This window comes from Palaemon carinicauda, chromosome 16 (assembly GCF_036898095.1).
Source record: "Palaemon carinicauda isolate YSFRI2023 chromosome 16, ASM3689809v2, whole genome shotgun sequence".
Lineage (NCBI taxonomy): Eukaryota > Metazoa > Arthropoda > Malacostraca > Decapoda > Palaemonidae > Palaemon > Palaemon carinicauda.
Window position 1 is genome coordinate 1,192,558 of NC_090740.1, and position 13,347 is coordinate 1,205,904.

The following is a 13,347-nucleotide window of genomic DNA, read 5'->3' on the forward strand; positions in this document are numbered from 1 at the left end:
TTTGGTTGTTTTCTTTAATCTTTCCTTATTGTTTTTATGCAGTTCTTACCTATAGAAGTCACAATTGTACCCATCCAAGGAAAAATGGGTGGTAGAAGTTTAACTCGAAGTTTCGATACCTGCAGTTTTGTTTAATAATTTGTTTTTGGTCAAAATACTTGAAGCCAGATTTATTGGTTTTTTCGTCTTCGATAAGGTTATTACAGCCATGTAAATGCATTTATCTTCAGGGAACTTCCTCCCACCTAGGGAAAACTCCAAATTAAATTACTCTTTGTATCCACATAGGAACAAATGACAATCATTTAAAAAAAAAAAAATTTGTATTTTTCCTAGCTATACAAACCTAAGTCATCTAATGTGTACTTCCAGTCACGTCCACCCCGCAAGTCCTGACAGGAATTACAGCGAGGGATCAGCCTGAGCAACAACATGGCCAACCTATTCAGTATGAAGATGGGAGAAGTAGCCATACAGGCTTACCACACCCTTGATAATTCTTCAACTGGCCGTAACTGGCTTCACCCAGAAGTAACCCAATTACATAACTTGGGTTTATTATAACCAAGAAAAATAGAAATTGTTTTCAAAATGCGTAGTTCCTACACGAATAGAAACCCTTTCACTCTTTGCAGGGGATATTGTTTTGGCAAATGCTGAATATAACTACATACCACTAATTAGAGGGGGATAGACTAACCACTTCGCTCACACTGGTCGAGTGACATCACTTTTCATTTTGGCTCAGAAGAGATCGAGCGTAAGTACCTGTCTCTCTTGCCATTGGTTGCTTTACGAATTTCAAACTGGCTGAAACTTAAAATCTTTCTTTTCAGAGTGGAAGTGTGGTGGAGATTCCAACCATGCAGGTTTGTCCAGGTGTGGAGGGGCACCAATGTGGCACCTTTATATCTGCCGTAAAAATGGACTCTCATGACCTTTGTTGTACCTGCAGGGGGAAATGCCCGAGGGCAGATCTGTCAACCTCCACATCCAAAAGTCTGCTCCTACAAGACAAAAAAAGCTGTGGCCTCCCTCCTAGGTCTCGTTCCTTGGCTAGCCATTCAGGTGACGACCCAAACCCGCCCCGAGCTCCTATGGATTTGAGTTCGGGTGCGGAAGACCTCTTTGACAATGGATTGGAACATTCGGATGTGTTACGAAAGTCTGCCAGACCTAAAGTCTCCCCCTTGGAACAGTAAGACTCAGACTATGTCTTTCTCCAGGTTCTTTCCAGCATTAGGAAAATCGACTCCTTGGGGTAACTGGTTAAAATTCTCACAAAGGGAAAGGACACCATCCTTGACCCTCTTCACGATACCAAGGTAGCGGGAACGTTTCAATCTCCATTCAATTAATTCCTCTCGTCTATTTCCTCCTCCATATGTTCTTCAGATGAAATATGAGGTAGTAGAGGATGATTCATCTCCACTTCCTCTGGACCCCCACAATACTGACTAACTTGGAACATGCCCTTGGATAAGTCTGCATCGCTATCGTTGATGTTCTTGGCGAGCTGATTGGGGTCTGTGGGGTGTATCACTTCAGGACTGAAGATTTTTCCTCTGCCATAAGAAATAAGCTGTCAGCGTCCCTCCGTTCAGGTGCCAGGGTGGTGGAATTCCTCGTCCACAACGCCCTCAACCAAAGGGTCAACTGGGTTTCGAGGAGATGGTGTGCCATCCTCTCAAAATTGAGGAGGCAGGTGGCACGGAAAAAGAGTGATGAAGCTTCGCCACTCCTCGATGGATGGCTCCTCCCTCTTTAGCGTGGATGACATTGAGGCAATAGAAGAAGCATGGAAGGCGAGTCACTACTCTTCTCCACCAGGCAATCACATCTCGCCAATACTCTGGGAGGTCACTGCTACAGAGATCATTACAAGTTAATTGCTAGGGACAGAAGAAGAGCTCTCACGGTCTGAAACAACCGGCGTCAAGAACACCTGAGGTTCGAGAGGGAGAAGAGGCACAGGTGGAAGAAAAGTAGTGCCCACTACCTGGTTGGAGGGCCTGAAGAACAGGTGGCAGAGTTTTCACGGGGCTGAACCTTGATCAGCCTCGGTCTTCTGAGCAGAATACCTCGTCCCATTCACGCACTCTCTCCCTCTTCTATCCCCCAGTCCAGCAATGGAGAGCTCCTACTCGATGGGATCAGTAATGAGCAGGCCCTTAGGGCCGGGTACCGGACCATGCTAGAAAAGTACTCTCTAAAAGAGGTCCAGAACAGGTATCCAGGCTTCTACATTCAAGAAGTCATTTGGAGGCTGGGGATCAGTCATAGACCTCTCAGTGCTGGTAATGGGTTTATTCAGCAAACTACGTTTAGAATGGAGACTTCTCAAGTGGTCAGACCATCAGACTTCTTGATAATGCTGGATCTCACAGATGCATACCTCCAGATCCCAGTCCACCAGTAATCAAGGAAGTATCTAAGGTTTGTCTTCGACAATAGGATATACCAGTTCAATGTGCTGTGTATTGGCCTATCAATAGCACCTCAGGCCTTCACTCGGATCTATTCCATGGTGTCGACCTGGGCTCACAAGAATGGCTTCAACTAGGAGCAGCCACACCACCCTAGGAGACAGTAACAGCAGCAGACTTTGCTGGTGTGTTCTTGGTTCGACTGATGAACGCCCAGCTTTCTTCTTCCCCTTCAGTGCATACATCTGCCACTGGCCCAGAAGCCAAGATCAACATTTGGAATATGGGGATGCCTGCAAACAGACATTATCCTTAGAAGAGGAACAGAAGGAGTGTGGATCCACAGCTGATGTTCTCCCTTACCCTGACAAACGGTCAATTCTTGCTTAAATTCCATTCTTAATAATCTTTCAATTTCCGAGAAAGAGAATTACAAAGTTTTGTAAGGAACTGTCGATACAGGTGTACAGTACTAGACAGCGTCAGAACCAAAAAATCAAGTGAATCTTCTCTCACTGGAGAGGATGTGGGGCTCCTTGCTCTGCACCCTCGTCAGTTTGTTAACTGCTCGTTACCCAATTCTAACAGCAGACTCCAGGTCAGGCCAAAACAATTTCCTTAAAGAAAAAGGTTTTATATGCTGCATAGGAACAATAGATGTAATGTAGATTTATTTTGTACTATTTACTGTAATATTCAAGGATGAATGACAGTCAGCAAAGATGTTAGGAGGGGTATTACTATAGCCAATATGAAAATGTCTATAAAAGCAAATTAACACTTCAGCACCTATGGCAAAAGAAAAGGAATTTGGAATGAAACAAGCAGAGAGAGAGAAATTAGTGTTGACAGTTGGTTGCGAGACAAGTTGGGAGGAGGGGTTGGGGTTGGCCATGAATGCAGGAAAAGGATGTGATGAATGTATCGGGAATGTGAAGAAATCTGGTTGGATGTGGCAGTCATGAATGTGCAGAAAACATTCACAGCCAATGTGAGCTGATCAGATGAGCTCTGCTAGCTGAGAGGGGAGGCCCCAGGTAGGAATTGGAGTGGTGATTGTTCTCAGGATATCAACTGGAAAGGTTTGTGCAAGGATAAGGACAATGATGATGATGAAAGAGTATAGGGAACAGCATTATAAAGGTTGGGGGGGGAGAGTGAGTTCTGGTGATGGAAGTGACATGCAGTATATAAACAGAGTTAGACATGGAGCATATAAATAGCAAAGGGTAAGGAAGGTGATTATTTAGTGTGTGTAACGAATGGAATTGTCTGACAGATAGCGGTGAAGGGGAACCATGTGAGGAATGGGGATTTTGTTAAAAAAGAAAATGGGTTACTTAAAGAAACCTGGTCTGGCACCTCAGCTAACCTGCCCTGTTCTAGGAGGCCTAAAGCAGCCAAATGTATAGGGTCATACTTCAAGTTAAGAGCTACTGAGTGGCTAAGGAGAGAGCAAGTCCTAGTCCCTCTTTTGCGTGCAGTTCTTAAAGGTTCCAGTTAGTTCTAATGTGGAGTCTGAGATCAGTTGTCTAGGCACTTGAGAAATGCCAACATGGTGCGATTCTCATTCCTTACATCATACAGAGCTACCCCTATCCCTGATGTCTGGCATAACCCCTATGCAGAAATTAATTTGAACAATCACAATATTTATAAATTAATTTGTATTTTCCCTCGCTATACAAGCTGATCCTTTCGTAGGAGTATGACTTAACTGAGGCCCGGAGTGGCCATTGAAACATAATGGGGACCCGGAGAGGCCGTTGAAACTTAATGGGGTAGTTAACGGCCAGCAGGTGGGGGTAAAGCACCCATCCACCTGTCGGTCAGCTAGAGGTTCATCATAGATTCCCACACATCTGCGTAGATTAACATAATCATAGTTCCCCCCCACATCTGAGGAGTCCCATACAAATGTCTTTTACCCAGAGGAGATGATGTAAAAAATCATGAACTGCAGACGGATTGGAGGAACAGGGTTCTATGAGGGTTCAGCTAGCCAAAAATTGTACGTCAAGGGGCAGTTCTCTCATGAAAGTTGCGAGGAGTTCACAGATTGTGATCTTGTGGGCTTCTGGGAGCCATCAGGTTCATCCTGAGACCTGTACAATAAGGTTGAAATAGGAGAAAGACATAATTGTACCAGTGGTCCCAAAGAAGTCGGAAAGCATCCTTCTTGAATGCTGCTCGAGGATCTATAATGGAGAACCGAGCACTGGGAGTTGCATAGTATGACCCCCCCCAAAGAGCCAGAAGCCTTTTTGTCAGACAAAGATGTATACTCCATTCTGAATCTACAACCTGCCCCTGGAAACTGGGTCTGTCTGGAAGAAAATTCTTCTTCCTGGAATAAGTATCACAGACAGCCCTAAAGCATTTTTCACTACCCAGCTGTACATTTACTTTGAAACACGCATAGGCTGTGTGACTGTGTCTCCTTGTTTGTTGACGTAAACCGCGACCGTAGTGTTGTTGCTCAAAACAATCGAGTGCCCTATCAAACTGCTGAAAATATAGGATTTCTAACCAGTTATTATTATTACTATAGTCCATTTCTTTTAGCGAGGCAGATTTGCACCGACTCGCAGCGGTGCCCTTTTAGCTCGGAAACGTTTCCTGATCGCTGATTGGTTGGATAAGATAATTCCAACCAATCAGCGATCGGGAAACTTTTCTGAGCTAAAAGGGCACCGCTGCGAGTCGGTGCAAATCTGCCTCGCTAAAAGAAATGGACTGTAGATAAGCCAATACCCTAGCAGGAAAAGTAGGATGCTCCAACAGAAAAATAGCCAAGTTAGGAAAGGAAATACAAAATAGCCAAGTGAGGAAAGGAAATACAAAATAGGCCAGTGAGGAAAGGAAATAAATAAACTGCAAGAGAAGTAATGAGCAATTAAAATAACGTACTTTAAAAACAGTAACAACATTAAAATAGATCTTTCATAAATAAAACTATAAAAAGAGACCTGTCACAATGCAAGTCCTTTCTGGGACTGCCACCAGTGGCAACTTATTCCCTTCTCCTTGGATGTATCCGCGAACAAAAGCATCTCTGGAGGTGAAGAGTTAAGTGGCTAATCCGCAGGAGAGGTTTCTTCATACAACCACTTGGAAAGGTCGATCCGTACCTCTTGTTCCACTGGAACAGGACGAGAAGGGAGATTGCTGGTTCCTGACTAGCAATACTTCACACCATTCATAGACACCTGTCTGGAATGAATTACTTGAGGAAAAATGTCCCAGAAGATATTGTCACCATTCTTGCTGCTCAGGAAAGGAGTGCCACCTCCCTTAAGCCTGCTGATGTGATCCTCTGATGGAATGACTCTCACAACTGCCGTGGACCTCAGCATACCCAGTTACTTAATCCTTTGCTTCAGCGTGAGATTCTACTTTTCCCTGGTTTCTGATCACAGAAAAGCAGTGTCTTAATCTTAGAGCATCTGCCTCTTGAAGGAGGTTAGGATCAGTCAGTTGTCAAGATACCTTCAGGGGCGTTTTACATTCAAGGGGGTCCAAGCTGAAACCAGCCTGATCACTTGGGAAGCAGTGGACATTCTGAAGCACAGGACTTTAAATTATTACAATATTCCCTTTTAGGAAAACACAAGAGGTACTTTCTTTTGTACAGAGAAATGGGGGTCTAAAAACACGTCCTTCATGACTCACCATGCTGACCTAAGCCTGAAAACAAATGATTTACCCGAGAGATTATAAAGGATTTTCAATTTTGGCTATAGTATAGAACAGTGGTGAGGACTGTTAGGGCATTCTGTGCCTAATTCTAACTAGGGGGTAGGGAACCCACGTGCACTATAAAGCCCAAGTTAGAAGAAGTTGGACAGGAATAAGGAAGAAAGGAAGTGGAACAGAGTTAAAAGTATGAGGATAAGAAGCAAATCCAGCTATGGGCTAAATGAAGGAGAAAGGAAGTGGAACGGAGGTAAATCAGGAGGTTAAGAAACAAGTGCAGCTATGGGCTAAAGGAGGGAGAAAGGAAGTGGAGCGGATATAAAGCAGGAGGATAAGAAACAAGTGCAGCTAAGGGCTAAAGGAGGGAGGAAGGAAGTGGAGCGGATATAAAGCAGGAGGATAAGAAACAAGTGCAGCTATGGGTCAAAAGAAGAAGAAAGGAAGTGGAACGGAGATAAAATAGAGGGATAGGAAGGAAGTGTAAAAATAGGCTGAAGAAACCCTGCAGACCCCCTCAAGTAAGGCCTATAGAACACCGGGCAATGTGCACTGAAAATATTAATACCCTATTGAGATATCGGTTAAATGAGGCCCTTGTTAAATATAATAGGAGAGATTTCAAAAGATGAAAATCATCTAAACTTTACAGTGACCTGTACTAAAGGTAATAATTTGCAGTGACTCACTCAATGATCAAGTAAATTCATACACATTCATTCATTCATTCTCAAAATAATTTGTTAACCCTTTAACCCCCAGGCTATTTGGAAATTTCCGACCCTTAACCCCCAGGGGGTTATTTTTTTCCCAGCACATTTTGCAGTATATTTTTTTTAAATTGCTCTAACAGCCTTAATTTTTGTCATAGAGAGGTCAGGTTGGTCTCATTCTCTTGGAAAATGCCTGAATTTTTTCAAAAAAATTATCAAAAATATGAAAAAATTAATTTTTATAGCATTTTTTTGCAAGGACGTACCGATACGTCCATGGGGGTAGAGGGATGGCTTTTGTGAAACGTACCAGTACGTCCTTTGGGGGTAAAAGGGTTAACATACACGCAGGCTAACATGGTGAAATATCGCCTCCTCCTAACTTTGCTGTCAAAGAGGTAAAAAGACTTACTCAAATTATTAAGAATTATTATAAAATAACATAGGTTTAATAAAACTGAGATTCTGTATGTATTCGTCAGAAATTTAGTAAAGACAGTACAATATATATACATACACTGTACAGTACATTTATCTGTACTGTTCAGAAAATTATAAGCAGGCCATCAACAAACATCTGACTTACAAAAGGTCTTCAGGAACATAACCCAATAAAAACTTTGGGGCAGCATGCATTTAATACCTAGTATTGTATCAAAGGCTTACCGGTAATAAATAATTCAAATGAATAGACTAAAACAGCAATTTTGATGAATAGATATACAATATAATTAACAAACAGCTTTGAGATCACACCTACTTTCTAGAATTGATAATACTGAAGAGACAAGAAAGCCTGAAACTGCTTGTGAATTATATTATATCCTCAATTCTGTAGCCATTTGATAAATTTTACAAACATAGGAGTATTTTTCGAGTGACAGCTGGTTCAGTTGTTGAGGCTTGATACCAAAGTTATAGAACTGTTTGTTGAATGAAGAGTCACAGCAACTCAACTTGCAGAACTCTCATTTATTCTTTGGTTGTTGTTAAGGTCACATGCTCTGCGCTTGTTTTTAGTGTGCTTGCATTTGTTATCTTCTAGTTGTTTTTTAACAATCTAGGGCGAAAATGTTTCAGGCTTTTTGCATATTTGGAGGAATAGTCCCCCCACCATGAAATTTGTTCTTTCCAGCGTCCAAGATTGTTCCAAGAATCTACCTTGTTAGAAGTGTGAGGAATTGTCAGTTACTCACGGCAGATATATTGCTCAGGGCAGAAGAGGAGTATGAAGCTTAAAATACTTAATTAAAAGGTAACATAACTTTCCCTCCGAATAGTACTTCCACTTTTGCCCCTGCTGGTGTTGACTTGTTCCTTGTCTTGTCAGTTTCCCCTTGCTGTAACATCTGGGGATAACTGGTGAGACAAGTCTAGGCTCTTTCCTCTTTCCTACAATGTTTCTAGCGCACTGTTGTTGAGAACCCTGCATATGTTATTGTAAACTCTGAAGCTTGTGTTAGAGTTCTGTGAGTTGTTGAAGGTTATTTGACCACCCTTAGGGATAATAGGTAAGCCCTCTTTCTTGCTATCATCGTTTAGGTGACTTCAGTTACTTTATAAACTGCTGTGGGTGCTGTTCCTGGTTTGGGTGTGCCACTTTCTGTTGCTGTTGTACAAATCTTGGGTCTTCGCAAAAAGTTGCTTCGACTGAATCAGATAAGTACGGGGCAAGATTTGGTAGCATTTTTGAGCTTCTCCCTCTTTTACGATCTAATTTTCTCCCCCTTTAATAACAATCTCCGACTCTTCTCAGACCCTAAACTGAGGTAGAGCTCAGAAGTGTTCTTCTCCTCAAGTTTTATTTAATTTCATACATGCCTCACTCATCTTAATTGAGGGGCAAAATGAAATTGTACTCCTTTAAGAAATCAATCTTCTGTCAAGATCCTATTTCTGGCATCAAGTGAAAATTTTGGGGGACCAGTTACCATTCAGCAATGTGTTCACTTTAACTAGTTCCCTGTAATAGGTGGAAGTACAACTTGTTGGATCATCCAACTCCGTCTGATTCATGACTTAGTATGTCCATGTACATTACTGATCAGGATGGCATATTCTTAAAGAAGCTGGGTGGGCAGCTGTCCAGGAATAGCACTAGCTATGGCTTATCTTTTCCTGTTACTGGGCTGTAACAGGGCCAGGTACGTCGATTAACCTTGATCATCCTCCATGTCTTTAGATCACAAGTTATTACTCTTCTACTAAGGTAGTGGATCAGTAGCTAAGTGGGTCAGCGAACCTTCCAAAGTTAGTAAGCTGCATCAGTCTCTTCTACCTTGGTGGAAGTGGGAAACAACGAAGAGGTTAACCTGTTGGAACCATACAAAATTGAGGTGAAGAAGCTTTTCCACAAGACAACTGGTCTTATTTGTCAGTGCAATGTTCTCAGTAGTACAAACCCTTCTTAGGGCTGCCTTAGATCCTGCTCACTCAATTGGTACTGGAGGGAATGAATTCATTGACCTCACAGAGAATTCACTTTCATCCAGCATATCTTCAAATTTTATGGTTCCATTGACATGCCAAATATAGTTCTAAAGACATCTTTGTTCCAGCTGTTAGTGATGAGAGAGTTGATGCTGTCCTTCCTTATGCTCTAACCTGCTCATCTGTGGACTAACAATGTGCTCAGGAGATGCAATATTATTTGTAGCCTCTTCTATCAGGTCAAGACTGAGCGCCTCACCTGAAAAGTGGGTTACTATCAAGCTCCAAAGCTCCAACTATTTTTTGAAAGAGGAACGTTGAGGTCGGGGTTGAGATAAGGAAATTATTCTGTACCACAGTTATTTTTAAGGTGCCTGCCTTTGTCACCTTCAAATGTCACCAATGACTAGTCCTTATTGGGGTTGAGAGCAAGCAGGCCTCATCCAAACTGTGATCTTCAGTTCAATAACCTCCTCCTTTTTGTAAAGTGAAGATTGCCTTCTCAGTTTTTTCCCTACCCTTCAGAACATGGCCTGAACATCAGGTAAGAACAAGATATGGCGTTTTCAACATAACATGGCCGTTAACAAAAGTCAATGGAAAAACGGAGGATGCTTAGACAGTAACACTTATTTCATGCTGTCAAGAGATGTGGAATGGCTTTCATTTCATTGGGCAGCAACTTGCCCATATCTTTCCAACTGTTTAGATTTCTGGTCTTTCTTCCATAATAGCCCATATCCCTGACACTGTCAATCAGAGTGAGGGCCTTGATGCAAAAAAAAAAAAAAAAAAAAAAAAGCCAAGTGGTAGAATTCATATATTACCATGCTAATTTTCTACCGTCATCACTAATTGAGAATGTCCTTCAATCTCTTTTCATGATAGAAACTTTAATTGATTTAGCTTTTATCAGGAAGGCTATCTTCATGATTTCAATAGAGGAATAATGCAATTTTAGATACTACTCATCATCCATCAATCAATTGGGAATGCTTTCCAGGGACCTGTCTATTAATCTAAAGCTGTGAGCTTTAAAATATCTATAATCGTTTACGCATCCACTCAAGAGTGTCACCTTTGTGCCAGTTTGGGTCCATTCAAAAGGAATTTCCTTACTGGCATCTTCAGCGTTCCAAATAGAGATCAACGTCCTACTTTTTTTCATGATCTGTAGATAATGTTGAACTAGAATCTGGATCTCCAATAAAAACATCGGATGAAGAATTTGGGTAGGCTGATAAATAGAACAGAAGTGAGTCTTTCCTATAGACTCTCATGTCATCAAGCATGACAAGGTCATGAGACATTTCCATTCCTAACAAGAACCACCAGCTCCACTTTGGCAGATTGTGAACAGTCAACTACCATCCTTGAAGAAGCTTGTGCATTATAGAGGGGATTATCTTCAATAGCTTCAGTGAGGTCCAAAGCAGCCCTGATCCCCCTTCTTGGATTGAACTGTGCCTTATAGCCCAGAAGTGACAGATGATCACGGATGGTGTATAGATGGCGGTAATCTCTTGGTGGAGGTTCTACTAAACTTCCTTTTATTAGACAGATTTCTCTTGAGACACATTGAGGGAAAGAGGAGGCACAGCCTTGAAGGATCTAGTTCCCTTGGGTATGTGGACTACAAATAACCTTCGTCTGCACTTCTACTTATTCAATGCGAGTGGTGTTGGTAAAGTGGCAAGCTTTTTAAGACAGATGGATGGGTCACTCAGTGGTGATGATGAACGAAAACATTGTGGTAGTGGCTTACGTCATATCACAAGCTTTCCTTCCCCTTTGAACGTTAGTCCTGTATTGTAGAGATGCACAAGTGGGTAGTGGGTAGACTACCAATCCACTGAGCTAGGGAAAACTACATAACTACATTGTGATAAGAAGAAATGTCTTGGCACACAACTTAGTCAGGAGGAAGATTGCCATGACTGAATGAGCTCTACAATGTATCAGAGATTGTTCGAGTTGTGGAGATCACCAGTGATTGATCTATTTGCCATGTGATAAAGTGAAGCTCTGGGTTTTCTCACTATTTCTGAACTGTAGGGCAGCATTGGAAGTTGTCTTCCAACAACCCAGGTACCACCTTGGTGTGTATACCTACCAGGCATTTGTCTTGATCTGCAAGGTAAAGTAACTAGCTTTCACCACATTAACACCTGCTGAAGTTCTATCAGTCCAGGATAATCCCAATTTAATGTTGGAAACTGTATAGCAACTCATATGAAAAAGAGAGGCTATTTGGGAAAACTGGGAAAACCATGGAGTCTCCTGCAGTGAATTATCAAAGAAAAGTGACCGACCAACTTCTGTGTCCATGTCAGTGTAGGGGTGTTTCTTTGTTGGAGTTAATATTAACATTAGCAAACTTTCTTGTCTTGCTTTACTAATGTAAGCTTTTCTCAGTCTTTCTGGTAAAAGTCTATTGTTTTGTCCTTTCTCTCAGGTCTTCAAATTAAGAGGTATTGCTCTCAAATTCTTATGGGAGCTCTAAATACTCATGAGGAGCATTGAGCAGTCTTGTCCACCTCGTAATGTCTGGCCTTAATAGTGAGATTCCCTTAGTTCTCCATAGCCTCTCTTGGGTCCCAAATAAGCCTGTTAAAAGACTTTGGATAGAGACTACTCTCTAGATTGTTTATTTCCTAATCTTAGCATTAGCATGAAAATTAGGCAAGTTACATGGTATTTCCTACTGTCCTCTGATGGGTGAAATGAGCTCTCAATCTCATTTATTCCAGAATTTGTTACAAAAAGTCAGAACCTCTCAGTTCTTGACCCGAGGTTTGAGAGCTTCACAATCCCCTCTCTGAAATTTCTTTAATAGGGATCAAGAAGAGATGGTTATATAATTAGTGAGAACTGGGCTTTGTTACTTACAAATGGCCTAACACATTACACCTGAGTGTTGATACTGCTACTATGTACACTGGCAGCCAATATATATATCCTGCAGACTTTAATAGGTAACCATATGGATATAACCACTCATTTAGCAATGGCAACAACTTGGTACCAATGCAAGTGCCAATGAAACCAGGGTAGAGGGATTACCCTATTCATTCAGGTGAGGAAAAACTCTTCAGTTGCCCAGGTAAACGGGGTGAATGTGGACACCAGACCATTCCTTCTCCTATCTGAAGGATATCACTCTTCAGTCTTTGGGCACTTTTTCCTTCAGAAATGAGTGACTACTCCAATTGCTATTGGACAGGAAAACATCTTTTCTCAGGTTTCATGATAGACACAAGTCTACAGTGGAGGGGTGTTTGGATCTGCAAAAAGCCAGAGTCAAAGAATGTGCGATTCCCTTCATCTTCCCTTTAAAGGAAGTATCAGAGCTAATCGTTGGGATCACATGATGATGGTTATTACCTACTGAGCTGTATCTTTCATGAAAGAAATTATCTTAACTCCTACTTTGGAACAATGTTTTAACATTTGTTGTAATGTTGACATAGGGCCCTATAACTAAATGCAAGACTGTATAGGAAATTACAGTCGTCTTTCCACCGATCATATATGCGACCAGGAAGCTGATATTTCCGGGTGGTCACTGAATAAGATTTGGTCTTTTCAATGTGCAGATTGTTCAGTGTACCTCTGAGACAGAACTTTCACCTAAGGATTAACTATTTCAATTTAGATAAAACCTTGTATCATTCATTGGAACACACTGGAATTTTTTTTTGGAAGTAAATTGTATTTTTCCTAGATATGATCACCTAAATCTTATATTCAATACCCGGACTTAATTTGTCCCACATTTGTTCCTGTTGTGAAAGAACAAGTGGGACATTTCCATACCGAGAGAAAAGAACTCTTCCACCTACCACTCATCAGCAAGCTTCAATGACCAAACTTGCTTTTGCTCAAACAATACTCCTATATAAGACTTAGAATCACATATCAATGAAAAATTAAATTTACTTTAAAAAAAATAGCGGCTTATACTGTAACATACAGTAGAGATGTACCTACCTCAATTTTACTAGTGCTCAAGAAATATTGTAAGTTGAGGAACCATAGGAGACGAATGTTTTACTTATAACGGAACATTATTCACGAACTGTCCA